General features: G+C 38.6%; 1 pseudogene; it reads left to right on the plus strand.

Moving 5' to 3' along the window:
* Window positions 1-11,227: 11,227 nt before the first annotated feature.
* Window positions 11,228-11,685, plus strand: LOC147621441 (actin pseudogene; annotated as a pseudogene).
* The last annotated feature ends 15,712 nt before the right edge of the window (window positions 11,686-27,397 follow it).

Consider the following 27,397-nt stretch of genomic DNA (forward strand, 5'->3'; position numbering starts at 1 on the left):
TAAGTGATATAAGTAAAGCAACAATCTTGAGCCCAAATTATCCCGTAAGATAATATATGTGAGGGATCACTAGCGTCCCATACCACCATGATACCACCCATACATACATTAACAATTTGAAACTCCCTAGTATGCCGTCTAGGAAAATATGAATAGAATCTTGTATAAAAGGAATAAGATGGCCTTATCCAAACTTTCACATACTAAAACTTGTCTCTATATACCTAAGACTACATCAAGGAATAACCCTTATCGAGTACATCATTAGAAAAGAATTTTGAATTATTGGCACCTTTTTAATGATAACTACCCAAAACACAATAAAGTTAGGGTAGAAAAATAACTCACCTAGATACATAAACAACTAGATATCCGAGTTGGAATATGTACAAGAGTACAAGAAATATACTCCAAAATTATGTGTAAAAAACCAAGGCAAATGCTACCTTCAAAGCACATGAAATTATCCAAAAGATCAAAAGATCCTTATAAAACATGGATAAAAGCATAGAAGCTCCTCGAATCCATGAAAACCATAGTTAATCATAAAAATCAATGCATACCATCTAATGGACATTAATCATGCCAAAAGAAGCATTGAAATTGGTGGCCAACTCACATCAATCCGGAGTATATGAACATTGTGTTGTTCAAATAAAACTCCAAAGTAAGAAAGTGAAACACGTGTGTAACACTCAATAAAAAACCCCTAGACACAAGTGATCTAGGTAGAACCTGATGAGTCCATATAAAACTTGGAAAACATCCAATAAAATCCACCAAAACAAAGCGATCAACTAACCCATGATAGAATTTGTCTTAGGCTTAAGAAATTAAGCACAAACCACACTTAAATAAGTGTAAAATAAATTATCATGGAAAAGTGTCAAAGGTGAAACACACTTTGAACGCAAATTATAGCCATCAAAAGAAATTAAGGAACATGTCCAAAAAGAATGGCTAAACAATGGTAAAAAATCATGAATACATCGTTTAGAATTAATCCAAACATAAATATCCTACAATTGCTACACAGAACTCTAGATTCCCAATTAGCCATCTATGAAACCCAAGCACAAGAAGCCAACAAAGCCAACCACAACCAACCCTATGTCAAAGTTTCAAGGTTGGCTTGTCCTTGACCGCTTGTTGTGAGCACAAGGCTGCTATGAAGGCAACACTTGCCTTTGGCTACCCAAAAATACCGCTTGTGCTCATCCACCACAACACCTCCCCAAGAAGCTACCACAAAAGGCCTCACGCCCATCGATTTAGCAACCCCATGCATAACGAATCCAACAACGCTAGGTGCCTACCCATGTGCTCAAAGCTCAAGGCTTCCATGAAGGTAACACACACTTGTGGCTCCCTAAGCCACAATCAAAAGCCTATCCTCTGCGTCGACAACCTACTCCTCGCTCAAAACCTTGTTGACCACAAACCATGAAACCTCAACAACCTCGAACCTTCATCACTCGGCAACGATGGGTATCCAAGAGCATATTAGAAGCTCAAGGCTTTCATGATGGTAACTCCATCATTTGGCTCCCAAGGCATAACCCTCAGTAGTTTGCCCAAACCACACCAACCAAGCCAATAGATGTTTGCCTGCATGATGATGGTTTGGCGACCAATGGGCGAACAAGTCCCCTCTTCCTCAACTCAATTCTACGGACTTGCCCACACACCACCTATGGGCACTCAAAAGCTCAATTTGCCAAGCCCTTTCAACCAAGGGAGCCTCGTCACACGATGCTCCACTCCGCCCCTTGACATTGTTACCAAACCGAGGGGCAGTGCTACAAATATGAGAGCTTATTAAACCCCTCAAAGATCAACTCAAGGTTAAGCTCACAAATCTAGCCACATGGGCTAATTGTACAAAACCCTCTTTAGGGGTGCTGACCAATAAACATGTATAAATAATAAAAACGTATCTAGGTGAAACTTCCCACAACGACACTTTAGAGTGAGCTTAACAATGCTCATGCACTAACCTACCATTTCTAGTGTATATGTTTTCTCACTTCTTTTCCACCCTAAGAATAATACTTAATAAAGCAAAACAAGTTCCACATTTTTTCCCTTTTCCACCCTAGGATCAGTACTTAGTAACACATGCTGCAATTTTTTGGCATGCTCATTGTATAGGCATGAGTTGCTTTGCTATGGAAACTTCATTAAATGATATATTTATGACCTTATCTTATCAATAATCGGATTTGTGGGTATGATCCTTGTTGAGATATCAAGTTTAACTAGTGTGATGGGCCCACCTAGGTGACTGCTCTAACTTATGGCACTAGCATGGTTGGTGGAGATTATGTTTGTTGCTAGTGTGTGGATGATAGGTTATGTGACAACCTTCCGTAGATCACTACAATATGGCTTAGTTATAGGGCAAGAGCTCATATTGACAAGCTCACACTAGAGAGCCCTATTATGTTTTAGTTAAGTACTCCATATATTTAGTGTACTCTTATCTTTTTTATTATGTATGGTTATTGAGAGAAGAAGAAGATAGAAGAGAAAATTCAACCATCCATCTCTCTCTCTTATGTGTTGTTGTTTCTTGCCTATTCTTGTGTGTGTGAGGGAAATAAATCTTCAGCTCCATATCCCTCTCTATTAGACGACTAAACATGCTAGATCCGGGTTGTGGGGCCCAACCTGGCATGTTTTGGCTTGTCTCCTCAGGGTTCTTGGTAGGGTGTCCTTCCATGGCTTCTAAGTCAGAGGACGAATCACTATCCACTATTTGTGGATCTTGGGTTGCACTCCCTTGGGTTCCAGCGGAAGGCCAAGATGCCAACGTGGAGGGATGGTGTGAGCCTGCATAAACTGAAACGCTTTCTAGTGGTTCAGGCTCTAGCACCCGACCAGAACGTAGATGCATGTGACGTGGGTATCCTACGTGCGTTGGTAACTACCCTTAAAGCCCACACAAGTGGTTTCTTGGGTATTTCGCACCCCGTTTTTACTTGTTTTTAGATTGTTTTTAACTCGTTTTTGACCCCCTTACTTACGGTCGAACTCGAACTAGGGCGTGTGATAGCTCGAAACGAGCGTATCATTCAAAGGGTCTTAGCGTGCTTTACAGCACCGTGTTTGCCTATCCGGAGCTCTCGTGGTCCTCAAAACAGTCCGTTTCCCTTGGGGGGGAAGGGGCAAAAGCCTATTTGCTTGTGGAGGAAAGGGTGAGGGCTTTATCCCACATGCTCACTTTACTCCTTGGGGAGTGGGCTACATATAGGGCACAACTTCCCATAAGCTCTCACTTGAAAGAAAGCTATGGAGGCTCACTCTCCTATATATATCAAAAGACCGAGACCGAGGGGTCGTGGGTCAATTGGGGTTTTTTCTTTTCAAAATTTTTTTCTCCAATTAAAAAATCTTTCCTCTCCACACGTTTGGTTTTTTTCTTTAAAAATAAAATTTAATTTTTTAATTTTTAATTTTTTTTAATTTTTTAGATTTTTAATTTTTAATTTTTTATTTTTTGAGAAAAGTTTTCTAGGGTTTCTTTCTAGGTTTCAGCCTTGGCCGCGGCGCGGTTCGCACACAGCACAGGTCTAGGGATTCAAAAATCCCCCTCGCACGCAGAAAACCAGATAACAGAACGCACGCCCACACGCGGAGCAAAAAAATGACAGAAATGCAGAAGACAAATTGCAGAAACAGATTGCAAAACACGGAAACACCTCAACAACAAACACAGAGTCGCTTTCCAACAGTGTAAATTAAACTTCACGCAACAGCCTGAGCTGCAAACTGGAGCTTGGTGTGCAGGGCAACTCCCCGGCAGCGGCGCCAAAAATGTGCGCGTTTGCCGCACAGGTCGTATAGCTGGGGACTTGCCGGACACCGTATGCGAGCCACGAATGGCTGCAAGCATACAATAAGGAAAGCAAGCTCAAACACAATGCCAAAGGGTGTGTCACTCACCGCTCAACCGCCGCCTTGAAGGATTCCCACGTCGCAGTGAAGAAGGAGCCGCCGCCGTCGCTCCGCCGCCGTGTCGCTACACAGTGCTCGATCGCTCTCTCACTCTCTCTCTCTCTCTCTCTCTCACAGGATAAGGATACCAAAGAGATAAGGCAAGAGTACTCTTGTATTCACAACACATGAGAATGAGGATTTTAGGGTTACATTTGACTCTTATAGGTGACTTGGCCGTTCACACTTGGGCGCCCATACATGGCCGGCCGATCCTAACCCTTATCCTACTAATATGCAAGGTGCACCTCTCATCGGCGAGATCACCCAATCCCTTCATCCTTAACATATGGTGCCGACAAGCCCCGCCCATGACTCAGAATATTTAAATTAATGACGTAAAACATAGTACGTCTGAATGTCCGTCTCATAGGTTAACACTCTTCCTCTCTAAATAGTCTCCTTATCACCATGTATATTTCATGGCTCCTTAAATATTGGTGTTCCTATGACTGCTTCATGCTCTATCTATGCAATCTATGGTGTCATGGGTGTACTTCGATTTGCCACCCCCTCTGGACCAAAGTTTCCAAGTTCAATTCATCCTACCAAATATAAGCATGTTGCTTTGTACTATATAGAAATGTGTTTTGCTATGACGGAGAGATTGGTAACATAATGTTATGTTGTCATTGTGTCCCTCCTCAATCAACCAACTTCCATGCATGCTATCTCTACAAGGTTGGATCTTGGAGCGTGCACGTCCTACAAGGGATGTATGCAAGGTTGGGTCTTGGAGTGTGCACACCCTCAAAGGGACTCTTCATTACTTGAGTCAAAGAATAGTACAAAATCAAGAAGTATTATCCCCAATGATATTTTTACATTTTAATTTAAGGAATATTAATCAACTCTTAGTATACCATACTACAGTCATCTAGCTACCCTAGTGTGCAATGTGCACTTCCCACCAACTTAACCAAATTTCTATGGAAATTCACCCATGCATTGCCTTACTTCATGGGGATCTAACCGCAACCCATCTTTGAAGAAGGCAAACCCACTATATTAGTACTGCTTTAGTGAGACTGCAATGTGAGCTACCCTACGTATAGTGGAAATAATCTAGGTTGTGTTTTCTAGCAAGGTACTAGTGGCCCATGACATTTATGTCTTGCAGAGAGCACATCACTATGATATTGGCATTAGGGCACCTAACTTCTCATGCATGCATTGAGGTTACGTACATTTCAAGGCATATTGTTTAATAGGTCCACTAGGTAGGGTTTTGCACATGGACTTTATGCTAAACTTGTTGAAGAGCCCAACCAGTCAGGTTGGTTTGGAATTGATGTCGAGACCATGGGGCCTTGGATGCGGGTGGCCTCTATGGTGTACCTGGGAGATCCTAGCTTCATGGATCACCTTGGATGTGATTGGTCTATGAAGTTGTGGGTGCCACTATAGTGCTTTGTCTTGGAGGAATTGCTATGTATGGTGATGATGTTGTTGGTGGATGTTAATGGGGAGGCTGGTGGTTACCAGGGTGTGGACTTAACGGTGTAAGTAAACCTATTCCTATGGTCGCCAATGTGGGTAGTATTTTTGGAACTCATTTTAGCTGATTTGGGCTCTATTTGGGTGATTTTTATTCCTATGGTCGCCAATGTGGGTAGTATTTTTGGAACTCATTTTAGCTGATTTGGGCTCTTAACGGTGTAAGTAAACCTATTCCTATGGTCGCCAATGTGGGTAGTATTTTTGGAACTCATTTTAGCTGATTTGGGCTCTATTTGGGTGATTTGGGCTCTATTCGGGTGATTTTTATGGAGGTAGAATCAGTAAGAGAGCACCTTGGTGGATGTTTAGGCTTGATTTTGGTTGGTGATGCTAGGATTTGGGAGTCCTAGATCCTGAGTGATGGTCTTTTATCATGAGTGGAACCATTTTTGTGTGGGAGGTGCTCTTATGCTCATTGGTAGGAGTGTGATGCTCATTTGCACATGTTTCATCGCATTTTTGGTGTAATCACCATTATCATCATCTTGATCATGGTTCTCCTTCTCATCTCCTCCTCTACATGTTCGTTATGTACCTACGTTTTTGGATAGCAAAAACGATTCATCTTCCTCCTTCGACCATGCGCAGTGTATATGTGGTGGTCATTTCTCGGATTGTCATATAGACGAGCATGTGAGCTCAAGAGTGTTGTCTGAAATGGTTAATCGCGTAAAGATTCATTGTTGATCGGATTTATCAATGAGTTGTTTGCGATTGGTTGCTTACGACATGTTTGTGTGGACAACCTATTTCTACTACTATTATTACATTAGGATGTGGACCAGTACATGTGTTGTAGACAATCTATTGTGTGTATTGGTTGTGGACCGCTTGTGATGGCAAAAGGACAAAAGGACCAAATGTACGAGAGACCAGGAGCAAATCAACACAACATGAAATGGGTGAATAAGTGTATGTATGATGGTGAATAAGTGTATGTATGATGGTGAATGAAATCTAGTACAAGGGGCCCTCTAATGTGAGGGTGTTGAATGATGATGATGAGCAGTGAGGGCTGCTGTCCCGACGATGTGAACTGATGAGCAAAGAGGGATGCTATCCCAACGATGTAAACTAATGAGCAGAGAGGGCTGATGTCCCAACGATGTCAAATGTAGATGAGCAAAGAGGGGTGATGTCCCCAAGGTGAGTTACAAGAGAAAAACATTGAAGTGTTGGAGGGTAGAGAGTGGGCTATTATCTCAAGATATGCTACAATAGAGAAACGTTGATACGATGGAGCCCCAAGCTGCTTTGCAGAGAGGAAGGCGAGCTGCAGAGGATCTGATGTAGAATGTCGAATAAGATGTATGCTGAACCAGAGAAGGAGGCCATCTTGCAGGTATAGGGTACTGCGCTACAGATTCAGAGAAGGAGGCCATCAATAGTAGTGTACAAAAAGTGTGGTGATGATCAGCCTGATGATAATGAAGCACCGGCAGAAGCAATAGCAATAGCAATAGCAGGCAACAGATTTATATCAATTATGTTGTTGTGTTATTGCTAATTTATGATACATCTATATATATGTTGTTGGGCTGTTGGTCAGCCACCACTGAAAGTTGTCGACCAGCAAGATATAGAAATGCATAAATAAAATCCCTTTTAGGCTAGATAAAATGCCAAAATTGGGTATATTTTTGCACACCCCCTCTTAGGCCAAAAGGGGACCATGAGAGAATATGGTAAGTGGGTGCAAAGAGGAACATGAAGAAGTATTTGGTTTTGGGTAAGGCTGGTTGTCATCGGGTGTAGATCATGTGCTCTTCATCTGTTTTGTAGAGTCTTTTGAGTTTGGGTTGTATTGGAACAATGCCACAATGCAAGAGGTTTTCACATGCATGAATGCCCATTTTTGGGTTTTCATTCATACATGTGCCCCAACACAAAAAACATAATGCTATATGCAAAGGGTATGCAAGATGGTAAATGCTATGCAGTGGAGCAGTGCCCTCATGGGGTTTTGACTGACTCATGCAGCCATTACAACAATGATAAATAATCTGAAAGGAGAGGATGTTCCCCCTCTCAAGATGCTAAGGGTGATGGTGGAGGACCGCCGATGCTAAGGGTGATGGAGGATTAATGGATTTTGTAAGGATGTCAGCATGGTTGTTCGACCGTAGGAATGTGCTGGGGGAGACTGATGGTACCAAGCTCAACCTCTTCCCTATTGGTAAAATGAAAATGAACACCAAAATGCTTGGTACAGTTAGAAAAAATAGGATTTTGGATGAGGGCAATCGCATTGTGACTATCGACAAATATGGTAGAAGTGGCAATGGGAATGCGCATCTCCTCAAGAAGTTGATGGAGATACATAGCCTCAATGGTGGTGTCATAGAGGACTCGGTACTCGACCTCAACTGAAGAACTTGCAAGGAATCTTGCTTCTTGTTGCTAGACCAAGAGAAAGGACCAGATCTAAGGAAGTACAAATAACCACCATGAGAATGCCGGTAATCGATATCACCAGCGGCTCAGTTTGAGTCCATATAACCATGCAAGATGATCCCACGGATGTAGTGAAGTCCAAACATATAAGTACCCACTAGATAGAGAACAACCATCATTGTCGAAGTCTAATGTGGCTTCTTTGGAGCATTGAAATACTGACTTAAAATGGATGTGCAATAGGAAATGTCAAGTCTAGAGTTTGTGAGTCATATGAGTTTCCCAACCACTTGGTGGTAGGCTCGCTCTTCAGGCGGTGATTCCTCTTCCTTGGATAGTTTGATGGTTAGATCCAACAAGGTAGCCACAATGATAAAGCCATCACAAAAGTAGGAAGTAATGAGTTGAAGACAATACTTTTTTTTTCACACAAAAATACCATTAGGATGTTGGACCACCTCCATGCCAAGGAAATATGAGAGAAGACCGCGATCAGTCATCTCAAAAGTTCATCTCAGTTGTGCCATGATATCAGCCACTTTGGCTTGATGTGATCCAAAGATGATGAGATCATTGACATACAACACTAGATAGCAAACCATCCCCTAATTTGTGTGGATATAGATATTGGGATCATAGTGAGATGGTTGAAAACCTTGGCTACGTAAAAATTTATCGATGCGATGATACCATGCTCGGGGGGCTTGTTTAAGCCCATAAAGAGCTTTATGCAGGCGGAAGACTTTGTCCTCATACCCATGGAGCAGGAAGCCTAGAAGTTGGTCAACATATACTTCCTCCTCAAGAATCCATTTAGGAAGGCACTCTTCTGATAGACTGGCCATGTGTGGTGTGCGGCCAAATTGAGTAAGAGCATTCGAGCTATATAGGTGCAAAGGTCTTGTCAAAGTCAATGCCTTATTTTTGGTGAAAATCTTGCACCACAAGCCGGGCTTTGTACTTGTCCAAGGTACCATAAGCTTTAAATTTGGTGCGAAAAATCCATTTGGTGCCAATGACCTTATGACGAGGGCGATTCACACGGGACCACGTGCCATTACGGGGTCAATACTTTCAAGTTCTTATTCCACCGCCTGTTTCCAGGCTGGCTATTTGATTGCCTCTTTCCATGACGTTGGCTCATCATCCGCCACATAGTATGCAGAAAAAGCAGAGGGGTAAATGAGGCAGAATAAGTTAGCCTGGTGGATCGCCGAGGACCGTCCAAGGAAGTATCGTGGGGAAGCATGCTTGAACCCCACATGGTCTATTGGTACCAGCAATGTAAAGGGTCCCTGGGTGACTGTCAGAAGGATGAAGGCTCCTCAAGTGTGGTAGAGTAGTAGGTGACCGATTGGGTTCATGTGGCACAGTCGGAGAACCTTGTTCAGGTGGTGTAGGCAGTGGAAGGTGAAGTAAATCCCGCTCATCAAAGATAATATCTTAATGAATGAAGACTTTGTTCGATCTTGGATCAAAAACTTTGCAAGCTCTTGATTTAGAAGAGTAGCCCACAAAAATGAGCAACTCACTCCTTGGCTCAAGCTTACCCCTCATGCCATTCAGAGTGTGTGTATGCACGACACCCAAAGACACGGAGATGGGAAACAGTGGGGTTTTTGCCATAAAATGCCTCAAATGGGGTCCTGTGAGGGACAACGACCGCGGGGCAATGGTTCAAAAGGTACACTCTAGTGTTGACCGATTATGACCAAAGGCGTTCAGGCAGCTCTCCTGCAAAGAGCATGGAGCATGCCATATCCATCACAGCTCATTGCTTACACTCGACCACTCCATTTTGTGAGGGGGAGTTGGTGGAGGTGAGTTAGCATTGAATGCTCTGTTCTTGCAATAACCCGGTAAATTGATGGGAGATAAACTCACCACCATTGTCACTACTACGAGCAATGAAGCTGGAAACCACACAGAATGATCACATGTACAAGGTCAGGATGGCTGGAGGACAAGTCCAATTCAGGGACAAGAAGGTGTCAAAACTACCGTTAGACATCCAATTGTACTCAGATAGACTTGATTTTCATGTCATGAGCTTGGGTCATGTAGACATATTGTAGGGATGGAATGGTTTCATTAAAAAAATAAGGATTTTTTTGTTGATTTGGGTTAAACATTTGATGTCTTTCCATCACAATGGAAACCTTGTTTCTCTTAAGGGAAACATTGTTGTACCCAAGGAAACTTTTATTAATGAGCTTGAGTTAATGGAAAATCTTTTCAACTATGAACTTTTTCAATTGGTTATGGATCCCCAGTGTCTTCATGTGTTCATTTTGATGTAAACACTATTTTTATGGATGTTTGGGAAAGTAAAGTGTTAAATTCCATTAAGAGTGAATTTCAGGATGTATTTCCTAATGAGTTACCTCATGGATTACCTCCTAAACGAGAGGTGGACCATGTCCGGTGGTGCAGAACCTGTTAGTATTCCTCCATATAGGCTTAGCCGCCGCCAGACTGAGGAAGACAAGGTAGCAAAGAAACTAGTTGAATACTTGAGGATGGGTCAAATTAGACCAAGTAAGTCTCCTTGGGGTGCACCATTCTCCTGGTTAAGAAAAAAGATTGAGGTACTTGGCGGATGTGAATCACACACATAGGATAGTGAGGAGAGAAAAGGGTTGAAGAAAGAGAGAGTGGAGATGGAGGATGAAGTGGGGGAGCGATGTCGTGCCATGGCATGTCTATGGTGTGAAACCATGCATATGAGGCCATCAAATGCCAGATACATGGGATTAAGTGCCATGACTTGAGTCATTATATGATGCCTGAGTACATATGTTCATATTGTAAATAAGGTTCAATAAGACGAGGCTGAGCCAGGTCTCAAAGCCTCTGTACGTGAGTGTGGTGTGAATTATGGAGTTTTATGCTTATGGTAGACCTTGTAGTAGGGAACACCCTTCTCAACATGTATGGAAGTGTGAGAGCATGTATGATGTAAGGATTGGTTTTCAAGAATGCCCTTTTGAGATATCGTGTCTTGGGATACCATGATTCCTGTTCTTATTAGGAATCAGCAGATCAAGGAGGCTCTGGGTTTGTGTGATGAGATGCAAGTTAAAGGCATTAGACCTAACAACATTACATTTGTATGTGCACTTAATGCATGTGCAAGCTTAGCAACATTAGAGCAAGAGCAGAGAAATTCTAACCCAAAACCTTCGTTTCAGAGTTCGTGGCTTTAAGGCAGGATCTGTGTGCCATCCCTTCGTTTTGTCAATGCTAGTCTTCCCTCTTTTGTTCACAGCAGCGCAGAAGAGGAGGGGCAGAATCTCATAGCAACTGCCCAAATCCAAATTATATCGACAATTCAAGAATGGCAGACTCGGAGGAAGTTCAACCTCTTGTCTGTGACAATGGATCTGGGATGGTCAAGGCTGGGTTTGCTGGAGATGATGCTCCTAGGGCAGCGTTTCCCCCAGTATTGTGGGCCGTTCTCGGCGCACTGGTGTTATGGTGGGTATGGGACAGAAAGATGCATATGTTGGTGATGAGGTCCAATCTAAGTGGGAAATATTGACCTTGAAATATCCTATTGAGCATGGTATCGTAACCAACTGGGATGACATGGAAAAGATTTGGCACCATACATTCTTTAATGAGCTTCGAGTTGCTCCTGAAGAGCATCCAGTCTTGCTCAGTGAAGCTCCTCTCAATCCAAAAGCTAATCGAGAGAAGATGACTCAAATTAGGTTCGATACATTCAATGCACTAGCTATGTATGTTGCTATCCAGGCTGTGCTTTCAGTGGAAGGACAACAGGCCGTGACTTGATTGGATGCAACGTGTAAAGATTGCTGCGCTTAGCAGAGGCAACAGCTGGAGACATATTTGAAGGTGGCAGCTTACGTGGCAATAACAAAAAAGGAGATATCCGAATTTAAAGCTACAAAAAAGGTGGCACAGTGTATTGGGAACTGGGGAAATTTCGATAATATAGCTGCAAAACGTGAGGGAGCTCCGACTCTCTTGCGGGAAAGGGGAAATAACCAGAAAGCGACGCATATCTAGGTGGGGTGTGTGCAGAAAATGGGAAGCAGAGCGTCATCTAACCAGGAATTTTAAAATCAAAATGCCGGCTACTGTATAGAGCTTCTTGGGGTTAGAATTAAAGAGTGAATGGAGTACTATCAAAGGAGATGATCTTCACATTATATGTATTCTGATCCTTGCGCAGTCGGCAGTGAAGCAACCGTATGGGGAATAGTGAAATCAAAAGAAAAATTTGCTTTTTTTACTTTCAGATAAGTGAATTTTATTTTTGTTTATTATTACTTATGATTTGAAAAATCGTATAGCCTATGAAACCTTTAAGGTTTTGGAGAATGAGAAGGTTTTGGTTTTGGAGAATCTTGGAATAAGAAAGCATCAAAGTACAATAAGATTCCTGGGATTTGGGTTTTATTTTCTACTCGATTGGATTTTGGAATGCTAGACATGGAGTTTCCTAAAATCACATGAGTATATGCCATATGTCATCTTTTGCTTGTGAGTTGTTGGAATCTGAAAGCAGGTTTTCAGAAGATAAAGAGACACCTTGAAATGATGGAATTGGTATCACTTGATATATGTGATGTGAATGGTCACATGTATATGGGAATTTTTTGAAGATTATGTTGTGCCTACATGTGATTGGTTTGAGGCAAATGGAAAAAGAAGTCAGGAAATCTATGCTTGGAACTGGATACACAATTTATGTGCAATCATCAGGCTGAATTTGGGGATGTATTGAAGTGAATTGGCACATGTATATGTCATCAAAAATGGAGATGTCTTATGCTCCTTGGAGAGTTATGTGTGTGTGTTTCCTTGTTGGGATTAGAAGCTACTCTCACAGCTAGAAGTCTCGCACTTTCCCAGCGACACCGTCCACGTCACGACAGCTTTGGTGAACCCGACGTGAAACTGCTGGGGTGAGAGTTAGTGGTGAAATACACAGAGAGGCTATGGCTGAGAATCGTGAGGGTCAGGGGGTTCATTTTGACCCCGGAGTTATGCAAATGTTTCAGATGTTTACTATGTATATGCAACAGCAGCAAGCTGCTGAGAGGGGACAAATTTCCACGACCAAAGCACTGCAGTCAATTGTGAAAAAGGTGGATCAATTTGATGGTGGTAAGGACATCACAAAGTACCTGCGCGATTACACAAAGAAAATGGAGCTAAACAGGGTGACTGAGGAGGATATCGTTCAAAGCTTTGAGCTGGTATGTGTTCCTGAAATAAGAGAGCGCATAAGAGGATTACAGACAGGACATGGTGGCAGAAATTGGGAGGAGTTCAAGCTTGCTTTAAAGGATGAATATTTCATGGAGGATTCCGAGCGGGTGACCAAACGAACTTTCTTGGAATGGGTCACAAAACCCAAAATGGGAATTTCTGCCACCACAGAGTTGCTAAGAGAGTTTGAGAAGCGCTATGCCCAGCTGTCAAGGATTGAGCGCACAACCTTGGACAGGGAAAAAACAAAGCTCTTCTTACAAGCAGCTGGGAAAGATCTCCAAGAAAAACTGGAAATTCTCCTTGAGGATAAAGATACATAGCAGGGGCTAAAGAATAATTGGAATGATGTCGAGGATGCGGTCACCATGCTAGCAAAGCGGCAGCGAAGGAGGGATAAAATGGTGATGAGCTCGGCAACCCCTATAATTGCTGTTATCCCTGAGAATCTACCAAAACCAGCTGCTGCAATCCCAAAGGTAGAAGGGCCAATGGATGAGCTTATTAAGGGTATGCGAGACCTAAAATTGAAGGTGTCCAGGATTGAGGAAAAAGGGCTACCATTAGGGCAGGCTTCTATGCAAAGGCCTCAAAGCAAAGAAGGGTTTGCATTCAGATGCATATGGTGTGATGACCCAGAACATGCAAAGAAAGACTGTGCTAGCTATAAAGAAGCCCTCAGAAATCAACTTGTGTTTTTCAAAGATGGGAAAATCCACCTTACAGAGACTAGTCTTCCACTAAGCACAAACTTTGGAAAAGGAGGGATGAAAAAACTGGTTGAGGACATGGTCGCTGGACATGCCATCTCTATGGTTGAGGTAGCAACCTATGGGTTAAAGGTTGGTCAATCAAGGCAGGAATCTGAGAATGATGAAGATTATGAGAATGAAGATTTTTGGCCATCAACAATGGAACTAATTGCATCAAAGAAGGTGTCTAAGCAAGCTTTGCATGAGGCAGGTGATTGTATACGTCTTGAGACTGGCTGGGAAGAGCCTGTGGATTCTTTATCTGTTCATGCCTACATTGCAAAATGCCAGAATAATGAGGCACAAGTGGAGGAAAATCGCAAGAGGGAAAATGAGGAAGGAGGGCCATCAAAAAGGGTCACTCATGGTAGTGAAAAGAAGGATCCTGGGCCATCACATATGCCTCCACCGCATAGCAGACCTCCACAGGAAGTATCAATGGAAGAAGTGCCAGCAAAAATGAAGCATGAGAAGGAGAAGGGTTGTGAGATCCCAGTCTCCACCACGCAACAGATTCGGGGTACTAGCAGCAGCGGAAGTAGCACATCGTGCGCGGGTAGGGGTCTCACACACTCGGGGCCTCGCCCACGGATATCCGGACAAGAGACTAATCCGTCGGTTTGTCCAAAATCGAAACCGGAAAAACTCCCTTTACCCGGAAAGCACGAGCGATTCCACCAGATAACTTTGTACTCTAACGTAGTCAAGATCATTACCGATCACGCTGATCCGACTGCACCTATAAAGATACTTGGTCGGATCAAGGAAGAAACTTGCACTTGGATCATTGGGATCAACGCTTTTTTCCCCATCAAGAGGCACAGCCGTTGATTCCTATCCATAGAACAATTACTATCCGCCGGGATTTACTTTATCTATCGTAATAACAGAAATTAAAATCTCGATTTACGGATCCATCAGTCGAGCCTAACCCCATCCGATCCCATGGGTTAGCCAACCGCCCAACCACTGTAGTGATGGGATCCAATTTGGAATTTGGTTAGGTTTTGTCCCGAGTACCAAGGAAAAGAGTTCCAAGACCCCCTAGCCGGAAGTTCATGCAAACATAAAACTAGTCATACCACTTACACACCCAATATGAAATTGCCTTTTTCTTAGCATCAACTAGCTTTAAAACAATCCTTTAATAAAACCATTATGTCACTGATGACAATCCTCAAAGTCTCTGGTTGAATCCTTATTTCCAGTCATTCTTTCATCGGTGTACTTATTGGCATCATTGGCAACCAGAACGCTCACCACCTGTTCTCTCAGGGGCCTTTTCCATAGTTCCTAAGCTCATAGTAACCGGCAATATATTCATATAATAGAATGGAATCTCCGTGGAAGATCAGTAAGATCAACCCACAGATCCATATAAAAGAGCCATGGACTCATCTGTTGAGGACCAGCAAGGTCAATCAACAAGATCCATGCCCGGTTTCAGAAAACAACTCTTACTCCTTGTTCCAATATCTTCCACGACGCACGTGTGGGTTCGGCGACCCAGAGCCCGAGTACCATATGGTCAGCACCCTCTAGGATCCTTCGCAAGTGACCTAGCGCTTCACTCATAGGTCGCTTCCTTGGTCCCTCATCCACCGTACCGGAAGCTCACCATTTAAATCGAGCCGAGGCTGGTCAAGACCTCGATCGACCTTGCTACGCGAGACGTCCTCCATTGACTCTCCGTCTCAGCAGTTGCAACTTTATCAGTTCAGTCTTCATGACCTTAATCCTCAAGACGGTCAAAATGCTTCTCCAGCATTCTTGACATAAAACAGTCATTTACAAACAGTCACAAATACAGTTTCTATAACGAACTCTTGTCTTTCCATATTATCCACTCTCGGACCACATTACTTATTCCACATTCCATTCACTCATATAGACTACATTATCTCACATACATCCTCATATTCATTGTTCTACATACATATCCATGTTCGTACGTCCACATCATACATCCAATTTCACATTCATACATACGCATCTACATGCATACATCCACATCTACATTCATACATCCATACCTCCATTTCCACATCCACACATCCACATTCATATTCATACATCCACATTCACATGCATACATCCATTTTCACATCCTCATTCATACATCCACATTCATATACATACATCCACATCCGTATCTACATCCATACATCCACATCCACCTCTTCATTCACAATCACATCCATACATCCACATCCGTATCTACATCCATACATCCACATCCACCTCTTCATTCACAATCACATCCATACATCCACATCTACATACATACATCCACATCTACATACATACATCCATACATCCACATCTACATACATACATCCATTTTCACATCCTCATTCATACATACACATCCACATACATACATACACATCCGTATCTACATCCATACATCCACATCCACATCAACATTCACATTCATACATAAACATCTACATGTATACATCCACATCACATTCATACAACCATATTACATCCATTCTCGTCCTAACACATCCCATATACATCTTAACACATCCTAACTCATCTTAACACATTCTATCACATCTCATACACATCTTTTTACATCTTATACACCTCTTATCACATCCTATCACTTTCTATACGCATCTTATCAAATCTTATCACATCTCATACACATCTTATCACATCTTTTTACATCTCATACACCTCTTATCACATCCTATCACTTTCCACACGCATCTTATCAATTCTTATCACATCTCATACACCTCTTATCACATCCTATCACTTTTCATACGCATCTTATCAATTCTTATCACATCTCATACACCTCTTATCACATCCTATCACTTTCCATACGCATCTTATCAATTCTTATCACATCTCATACACCTCTTATCACATCTTATCACATTTCATATCTTTTTTTAAAAAAAAGAGAATTCTTATATTTGATATAAGATTTCTCTACACATTTATTTATACATAAATTCCATTTAAGGAAACTAACACTTTCGAAATTAAAATCAATCTTTTATGCATCTTCTTATGCATAAATTCAATTTGGTAGGAAATTACACTTTTAGAATAAAAGAAATTCTCTTATGCATCTAAGTTAAGCATAAAATCCATTTATGAGGAAAATCACACTTTTAGTATAAAAAGAATATCTTTTATGCATACCTATATGCATGAAATCCAATATGATAAAAGTAACACTCTTACAATAAAATAATCAACTTTTATGCATACCTCTATGCATGAAATTCAATTATGATAAAAGTCACACTTTTATAATAAAATAATCAACTTTTATGCATACCTCTATGCATGAAATCCAATATGATAAAAGTAACACTTTTGATATAAAAAATTTTCCTTTATGCATACTTCTATGCATGAAAATTAAAAATGATAAAAGTAACACTTTTGATATAAAAAATTTTCCTTTATGCATACTTCTATGCATGAAAATTAAAATTAATAAAAGTAACACTTTTGATATAAAAAATTTTCCTTTATGCATACTTCTATGCATGAAAATTAAAAATGATAAAAGTAACACTTTTGATATAAATTTTTTTCCTTTATGCATACTTCTATGCATGAAAATTAAAAATGATAAAAGTAACACTTTTGATATAAAAATTTTCCTTTATGCATACTTCTATGCATGAAAATTAAAAATGATAAAAGTAACACTTTTGATATAAAAATTTATCCTTTATGCATACTTCTATGCATGAAAATTAAAAATGATAAAAGTAACTCTTTTGATATAAAAAATTTTCCTTTATGCATACTTCTATGCATGAAAATTAAAAATGATAAAAGTAACACTTTTGATATAAAAAATTTTCCTTTATGCATACTTCTATGCATGAAAATTAAAAATGATAAAAGTAACACTTTTAATATAAAAATTTATCCTTTATGCATACTTCTATGCATGAAAATAAAAATGATAAAAATAACACTTTTGATATAAAAATTTATCCTTTATGCATACTTCTATGCATGAAAATAAAAATGATAAAAATAACACTTTTGATATAAAAATTTATCCATTATGCATACTTCTATGCATGAAAATAAAAATGGTAAAAATAACACTTTTGATATAAAAATTTATCCATTATGCATACTTCTATGCATGAAATAAAAATGGTAAAATAACACTTGATATAAAAACTTATCCTTTATGCATGATATTAAAATTCAATTTCTCCATGATTATAATGAAATTCTTTCAATTAATCTAGGATGATAATTCCTAGAATATGGTAGGAAGTCCTCTTTTTATGCTTTGAATGAAATTATTTTATGCATAATTTTTATAAAAATTTTGCCATAGCTCCGCTGCTATGACTGATAAATCTCAATTTTTCTAAGGGATAATGCTTATCATTAAGGAAATAATTAAAATGATCTCTAATTGGATTATTAATCCATAATGGATTGAATCATCAATATACATAAACTAAAAGCATAGAAAAAAGCCATTAATTTGGCCTCAAGCATAGCTTAATCTTGGGTTAAGGAAAAGCTTTATGAAAAGCTTGATTTGGATTGAGAACGGGTCATGAGTATGACCATTTCTTGAGTGAGAGAGAGAAATTACATAAAAACCATTAGAATTTAAACATAAATGAAAATTAACTTCAATAGCATTTATTAAATTATGTAACTCTTCACTACTATTCACCAATAAACTTCAATAGCATTTAAAAAACCATACCAATTAAGCTTCTCAAGCTTGAGAGAGGTTGAGAAGAGAGAAACATTGAGAAATTATAGAAAAGATCAATATTCACTAATTTCCTTACAAATAGCTTGATTCTTTGTTCACGGTAGAGGCCCCCAACCAATCAATTGATTAAGTATGTTGATGGAGCCACCAATGGAGATTGAAGAAAGAGGGAAGCTCCAAAAACTAGTGAATTATTAATGAATTCACAGTTCTTGGCTTAGGTGGAGTAGAGTAACGATGCATAAACACTATATATTTTTCAACAAGGGGGAGGCTTCTATTTATAGGAAAAATTGAGCTCCTAACCAAACAAACTGATTCTAGAATTTTCTAAATCAGTTTGGTCAATATTTGACCATTTTTAGGTCAGTTAAGCTAACTTTTTGGAACTAGACTTAAATGAGGAGAGAGGAGAGATGAAATATCTCAATTTTTATGAGTTTAGAACTCATTCAAGCATGTGAAATATGCACCTCCTTTAAAGAACTCCCTTTCCTTACATATGTGTCATAATGGAATCATTTTAATATTGCTCATAGTTTTTTACTAATAAACCTTGTACATTTTCAACTCTTCATCTTATGTGAAATATGCACCTCCTTTAAAGAACTCCCCTTCCTTACATATGTGTCATAATGGAATCATTTTAATATTGCTCATAGTTTTTTTACTAATAAACCTTGTACATTTTCAACTCTTCATCTTATGTAAAATATGCACCTCCTTTAAAGAACTCCCCTTCCTTACATATGTGTCATAATGGAATCATTTTAATATTGCTCATAGTTTTTTTACTAATAAACCTTGTACATTTTCAACTCTTCATCTTATGTGAAATATGCACCTCCTTTAAAGAACTCCCCTTCCTTACATATGTGTCATAATGGAATCATTTTAATATTGCTCATAGTTTTTTACTAATAAACCTTGTACATTTTCAACTCTTCATCTTATGTGAGCATTTACTCATTTTTGGGTATCTTCTTTTACAAATTGGATTTATCTCCTCCCTACACATGGATTGATGCTATTGGCCCATAGGAACCTTAATTGGACCATAATCCAAAAATTTCTGAAAATCTAGACCCTTAGGCTAAGGTCCTTTATACCCATTTTCAATTAATTCCAATTGCACATTGGAAAGTTCTTTTTGAATTTCTGTTTCAGGGGAACTTATTTTAATAAGATGAGATAATTTTCTATCCAAAAATATTAAAATTTTGAATATTCTCTCTCTAGAATATTTTCTCTCTCTAGGTTAAAACAATTAAAAACAAGTCTTTTATATTTCTGAAGAGGGATTGATATAGGGGAAGATGCTGGACATTTTGAGAGGCTGGGGAGGAATCTTACATTCTCTCCCACTTGAAAAACGCGAGATGCCCTCATCTCGCAAACTGGGGGTAATTTCGCAAGATGCACAAGTATGAGACTGAGAGAAATTTTTTTAATTAAGATTAACCACCAATTAAAAAAAGTCTCAAGAGAGCAAGATTCAAGATAAGAACAAGATTTAAACTTTATTCATTCTCGGAACTTATACAGTAAAGATAGAAGAACTCTTTACACTTCCATAAGCCCGTCCATCATATGATCACAAAAGCAGCACTCATAAGCTGCACAAGTATAAGGTAACTCATCTATGGGAATAATTCTGTTGGTTATTGCGGCACCTATCTCAGTGGTATGAGGTGATCTAACAAAAGGACCTCTGAGAGGCAAGCCAAAACGGGGTAAAGGCATATCTTCTCATGAGGAAGAAAATACGCCAGTAAGAAGACCCGCTCAGAAAACCCAAGATGTCTTGATCTCATGACGCAGTAGTATCGGGGACCCAAACCCAAAGCTTCAATAACCATGGCCAAGCGGACATTGTTACGAAAGTGCTGCTGACCCCAGGGTGTTACCCTAGTTATGTCTTGATAGGTCCGCCATTTTGTCTGCGCTACAGAAGTTCCCAAGTGAGGGAAAAGTGAGCGCTCATACTGTTCTATAAAATCTTTCTTCACAGACTCCCTTGCGTCTTGAAGGTCATCATGGATAAAACTAATTCTTGTTGCCAAGCCATGAAGGAGATTAAGAAAGAAAGAAGATCGATGGAAGTAAGATTACTGTGAATGACAAGTAAAAGTTACGACTTATATAAAGAAAGGAGCTAGCGTAACTTAGAAGCTAACGGTAACTTGCCACCACTGAAGTTTTACCGTCTTTCCATGATTTGGGTTTGGCACATTTTTCTATAGAAGGCATTCAGAACTTTGAGATGAGGAGATAAAAGAAGTTCGTAAGCTAAATCACCTACTTTCTTTGGTCCACAATATCTGGGAGATAACTTCTTATACTTCCCAAGAGATAAAGAACTTCTTTTGGGCCGTACTCGAGACCAAAACCTTGATATCCAAAACATCGATTCTCACTTCTGAACTCATTGTTTTGAATCCTTAAAACAGGTGGGACTCTTGAGAAGTATTCAGGAAAAAGGTTCTTCCTTTTTTAACAGAATCTTTCTTTTATTTTTGAGAGAGAATAATTATAAGATCAAAAAGGGAGATTCTTACTCCTGTGTACCTCTAAGGCTGGGGGAGGAATCTTACATTCTACCCCACTTAAAAGGTGCAAGATGTCCTCATCTCGCAAGTAGAGGATAACTCTTTTGCTTAAGATCCAATTTATTCTGGGGTTCCTTATATTCCGGTCAACCCAACAGAATATGGGGATAAATATCCCTTATATATAATTCATCATTAAATAACAATTCATTCAGATCATATCATTCATATCTTTAACACGATAATGGTCCATTAGACCAAAAAATTTCCTTCTGAACATTCCTCCATGGAATTTAAGTTAGCAAGTTCTCAATTTGTCATCCCTTAACTTGATCTACCGTCTCAAGTATTAACAGTAGCAATTTGACAGCACAATCCACTAATCTCATAGTGATTTGTTGAATCATTTTCATCATTTATCATTACAAGGACTCGTCCCAATCATCCACATTGTGGTTTCGCTCAGCTTATTACATTTCAACCCATTTTCAGGAATCATCATTTTTCAATCAGAATCCAAATCAATTCATCAGTTTCCAAACAGAATTAAAAATCATATCAACCACATTCAAAATCATCATCTGGATAGCATTAACGCTTATAATTTCAAGTCTTAGATTTATTCGTATATACTGTCGATAAAGAGCTGCAGTTATACCCTCGGTATATACGGATAGTCATGATACTCGAAACTATAAGGTAAATACCATCATGTCTAGGTCTCAAGCAAGTCAGGGTTCCATACAATTGCGGTACTTCCAATTGAAGACCCAATTACTAATTTACGAATTTCAATTTGAATTAACAATTTGTATGAATTATATCAAATAATTACAACCTTTTTGTGCGTCTTGATAAACTTTTGACATAATTGGCTCCTCAGTTGATCTTATTGGAGATCTATGACTTAAGTCTGATAAATAGATTTTTCTTTATCCGATCGTCCGTAAAAAAAACATTTGTATATTTATATACAAGTTGCAATAATTACATAGAGTGGTTCGGCTCCAAAATTCAAAATCTCCTCGGGAGACACATAAGACGACGGTACTGGGCCATAGTCATGCCCTGTTACATAAGTTCTCTAACTGCGAAGGGAGTTATTATTTTCTCCTTAGGGATAAATCGACTAAGGAGTCTATAAATTCGACATGAAAGTCTGAAATTTCGAGGTGTCAAATGATATAGAATGACACCACGCACCATTTTCAGCTTTAACAGGATCATAGTCAATGAGAGATTCTGCCACAGCATTGTACGGCGGTTGCAATGGGCGTGGACATATTGCCCTGCAAACCACTTATGTTGTATTCTCTCCGCTGGGGTAGGAAAATATAAATCCGCGAAATGGCGTGCGAGTCTTGCCCGGCTTATTTGAGTTGAAGCGGAAGAGATGAGATGCTCGAAGGCAAATGCAATCATATCTTGAGGCTGGGTGAGGTCGGGAATACCAGATAAATGTGGAACTTCCATCTATAAAAACAATTTCTTTGATTAAAATTTCTTCATTAAAGAAGCTTACGGGATGAAAATACATTATGAAAATGCTGTTTCTGAATTCTTATTACCAATTTCAGATAAGAATTTAATTATCTTTATTAGCTTTCAAAAGCTGCTCTGATACCAACTGTGAGATCCCAGTCTCCACCACGCAACAGATTCAGGGTACTGGCAGCGGAAGTAGCACATCGTGCGCGGGTAGGGGTCTCACACCGGGGCCTCGCCCACGGATATCCGGACAAGAGACTAATCCGTCAGTTTGTCCAAAATCGAAACCGGAAAAACTCCCTTTACCCGAAAAGCACGGGCGATTCCACCAGATAACTTTGTACTCTAACGTAGTCAAGATCATTACCGATCACGCTGATCCGACTGCACCTATAAAGATACTTGGTCGGATCAAGGAAGAAACTTGCACTTGGATCATTGGGATCAACGCTTTTTCCCCATCAAGAGACACAGCCGTTGATTCCTATCCATAGAACAATTACTATCCGGGATTTACTTTATCTATCGTAATAACAGAAATTAAAATCTCGATTTACGGATCCATCAGTCCAGCCATGGGTTAGCCAACCGCCCAACCACTGTAGTGATGGGATCCAATTTGGAATTTGGTTAGGTTTTGTCCCGGGTACCAAGGAAAAGAGTTCCAAGACTCCCTAGCCGGAAGTTCATGCAAACATAAAACTAGTCATACCACTTACACACCCAATATGAAATTGCCTTTTTCTTAGCATCAACTAGCTTTAAAACAATCCTTTAATAAAACCATTATGTCACTGATGACAATCCTCAAAGTCTCTGGTTGAATCCTTATTTCCAGTCATTCTTTCATCGGTGTACTTATGGCATCATTGGCAACCAGAACGCTCACCACCTGTTCTCTTAGGGGCCTTTTCCATAGTTCCTAGCTCATAGTAACCGGCAATATATTCATATAATAGAATGGAATCTCCGTGGAAGATCAGCAAGATCAACCCACAGATCCATATAAAAGAGCCATGGACTCATCTGTTGAGGACCAGCAAGATCAATCAACCAGATCCATAACCGGTTTCAGAAAACAACTCTTACTCCTTGTTCCAATATCTTCCACGACGCACGTGTGGGTATCTTCGGCGACCCAGAGCCCGAGCACCGTATGGTCAGCACCCTCTAGGATCCTTCGCAGGTGACCTAGCGCTTCACTCATAGGCCGCTTCCTTGGTCCCTCATCCACCGTACCGGAAGCTTACCATTTAAATCGAGCCGAGGCTGGTCAAGACCTCGATCGACCTTGCTACGCGAGACATCCTCCATTGACTCTCCGTCTCAGCAGTTGCAACTTTATCAGTTCAGTCTTCATGACCTTAATCCTCAAGACGGTCAAAATGCTTCTCCAGCATTCTTGACATAAAACAGTCATTTACAAACAGTTACAAATACAGTTTCTATAACGAACTCTTGTCTTTCCATATTATCCACTCTCGGACCACATTACTTATTCCACATTCCATTCAGTGTGTACTCGTTCTCATCCATTCACTCATATAGACTACATTATCTCACATACATCCTCATATTCATTGTTCTACATACATATCCATGTTCGTACGTCCACATCATACATCCAATTTCACATTCATACATACGCATCTACATGCATACATCCACATCTACATTCATACATCCATACCTCCATTTCCACATCCACACATCCACATTCATATTCATACATCCACATTCACATGCATACATCCATTTTCACATCCTCATTCATACATCCACATTCACATACATACATCCACATCCGTATCTACATCCATACATCCACATCCACCTCTTCATTCACAATCACATCCATACATCCACATCTACATACATACATCCACATCTACATACATACATCCATACATCCACATCTACATACATACATCCATTTTCACATCCTCATTCATACATACACATCCACATACATACATACACATCCGTATCTACATCCATACATCCACATCCACATCAACATTCACATTCATACATATACATCTACATGTATACATCCACATCACATTCATACAACCATATTACATCCATTCTCGTCCTAACACATCCCATATACATCTTAACACATCCTAACTCATCTTAACACATTCTATCACATCTCATACACATCTTTTTACATCTCATACACCTCTTATCACATCCTATCACTTTCCATACGCATCTTATCAAATCTTATCACATCTCATACACATCTTATCACATCTTTTTACATCTCATACACCTCTTATCACATCCTATCACTTTCCATATGCATCTTATCACTTCTTATCACATCTCATACACCTCTTATCACATCCTATCACTTTCCATACGCATCTTATCAATTCTTATCACATCTCATACACCTCTTATCACATCCTATCACTTTCCATACGCATCTTATCAATTCTTATCACATCTCATACACCTCTTATCACATCTTATCACATTTCATATCTTTAAAAAAAAAAAGAGAATTCTTATATTTGATATAAGATTTCTCTACACATTTATTTATACATAAATTCCATTTAAGGAGACTAACACTTTCGAAATTAAAATCAATCTTTTATGCATCTTCTTATGCATAAATTCAATTTGGTAGGAAATTACACTTTTAGAATAAAAGAAATTCTCTTATGCATCTAAGTTAAGCATAAAATCCATTTATGAGGAAAATCACACTTTTAGTATAAAAAGAATACCTTTTATGCATACCTATATGCATGAAATCCAATATGATAAAAGTAACACTCTTACAATAAAATAATCAACTTTTATGCATACCTCTATGCATGAAATTCAATTATGATAAAAGTCACACTTTTATAATAAAATAATCAACTTTTATGCATACCTCTATGCATGAAATCCAATATGATAAAAGTAACACTTTTGATATAAAAAATTTTCCTTTATGCATACTTCTATGCATGAAAATTAAAAATGATAAAAGTAACACTTTTGATATAAAAAATTTTCCTTTATGCATACTTCTATGCATGAAAATTAAAATTGATAAAAGTAACACTTTTGATATAAAAAATTTTCCTTTATGCATACTTCTATGCATGAAAATTAAAAATGATAAAAGTAACACTTTTGATATAAATTTTTTTCCTTTATGCATACTTCTATGCATGAAAATTAAAAATGATAAAAGTAACACTTTTGATATAAAAATTTTCCTTTATGCATACTTCTATGCATGAAAATTAAAAATGATAAAAGTAACACTTTTGATATAAAAAATTTATCCTTTATGCATACTTCTATGCATGAAAATTAAAAATGATAAAAGTAACTCTTTTGATATAAAAAATTTTCCTTTATGCATACTTCTATGCATGAAAATTAAAAATGATAAAAGTAACACTTTTGATATAAAAAATTTTCCTTTATGCATACTTCTATGCATGAAAATTAAAAATGATAAAAGTAACACTTTTAATATAAAAATTTATCCTTTATGCATACTTCTATGCATGAAAATAAAAATGATAAAAATAACACTTTTGATATAAAAATTTATCCTTTATGCATACTTCTATGCATGAAAATAAAAATGATAAAAATAACACTTTTGATATAAAAATTTATCCATTATGCATACTTCTATGCATGAAAATAAAAATGGTAAAAATAACACTTTTGATATAAAAATTTATCCATTATGCATACTTCTATGCATGAAATAAAAATGGTAAAAATAACACTTGATATAAAAACTTATCCTTTATGCATGATATTAAAATTCAATTTCTCCATGATTATAATGAAATTCTTTTAATTAATCTAGGATGATAATTCCTAGAATATGGTAAGAAGTCCTCTTTTTATGCTTTGAATGAAATTATTTTATGCATAATTTTTATAAAAATTTTACCATAGCTCCGCTGCTATGACTGATAAATCTCAATTTTTCTAAGGGATAATGCTTATCATTAAGGAAATAATTAAAATGATCTCTAATTGGATTATTAATCCATAATGGATTGAATCATCAATATACATAAACTAAAAGCATAGAAAAAAGCCATTAATTTGTCCTCAAGCATAGCTTAATCTTGGATTAAGGAAAAGCTTTATGAAAAGCTTGATTTGGATTGAGAACGGGTCATGAGTATGACCATTTCTTGAGTGAGAGAGAGAAATTACATAAAAACCATTAGAATTTAAACATAAATGAAAATTAACTTCAATAGCATTTATTAAATTATGTAACTCTTCACTACTATTCACCAATTAACTTCAATAGCATTTAAAAAACCATACCAACTAAGCTTCTCAAGCTTGAGAGGGGTTGAGAAGAGAGAAACATTGAGAAATTATAGAAAAGATCAATATCCACTAATTTCCTTACAAATAGCTTGATTCTTTGTTCACGGTAGAGGCCCCCAACCAATCAATTGATTAAGTATGTTGATGGAGCCACCAATGGAGATTGAAGAAAGAGGGAAGCTCCAAAAACTAGTGAATTATTAATGAATTCACAGTTCTTGGCTTAGGTGGAGTAGAGTAACGATGCATAAACACTATATATTTTTCAACAAGGGGGAGGCTTCTATTTATAGGAAAAATTGAGCTCCTAACCAAACAAACTGATTCTAGAATTTTCTAAATCAGTTTGGTCAATATTTGACCATTTTTAGGTCAGTTAAGCTAACTTTTTGGAACTAGACTTAAATGAGGAGAGAGGAGAGATGAAATAT

The sequence above is a fragment of the Cibotium barometz genome, chromosome 30 (assembly GCF_041138505.1).
Source record: "Cibotium barometz isolate CiBa-2024 chromosome 30, ASM4113850v1, whole genome shotgun sequence".
Classification (NCBI taxonomy): Eukaryota; Viridiplantae; Streptophyta; class Polypodiopsida; order Cyatheales; family Cibotiaceae; genus Cibotium; species Cibotium barometz.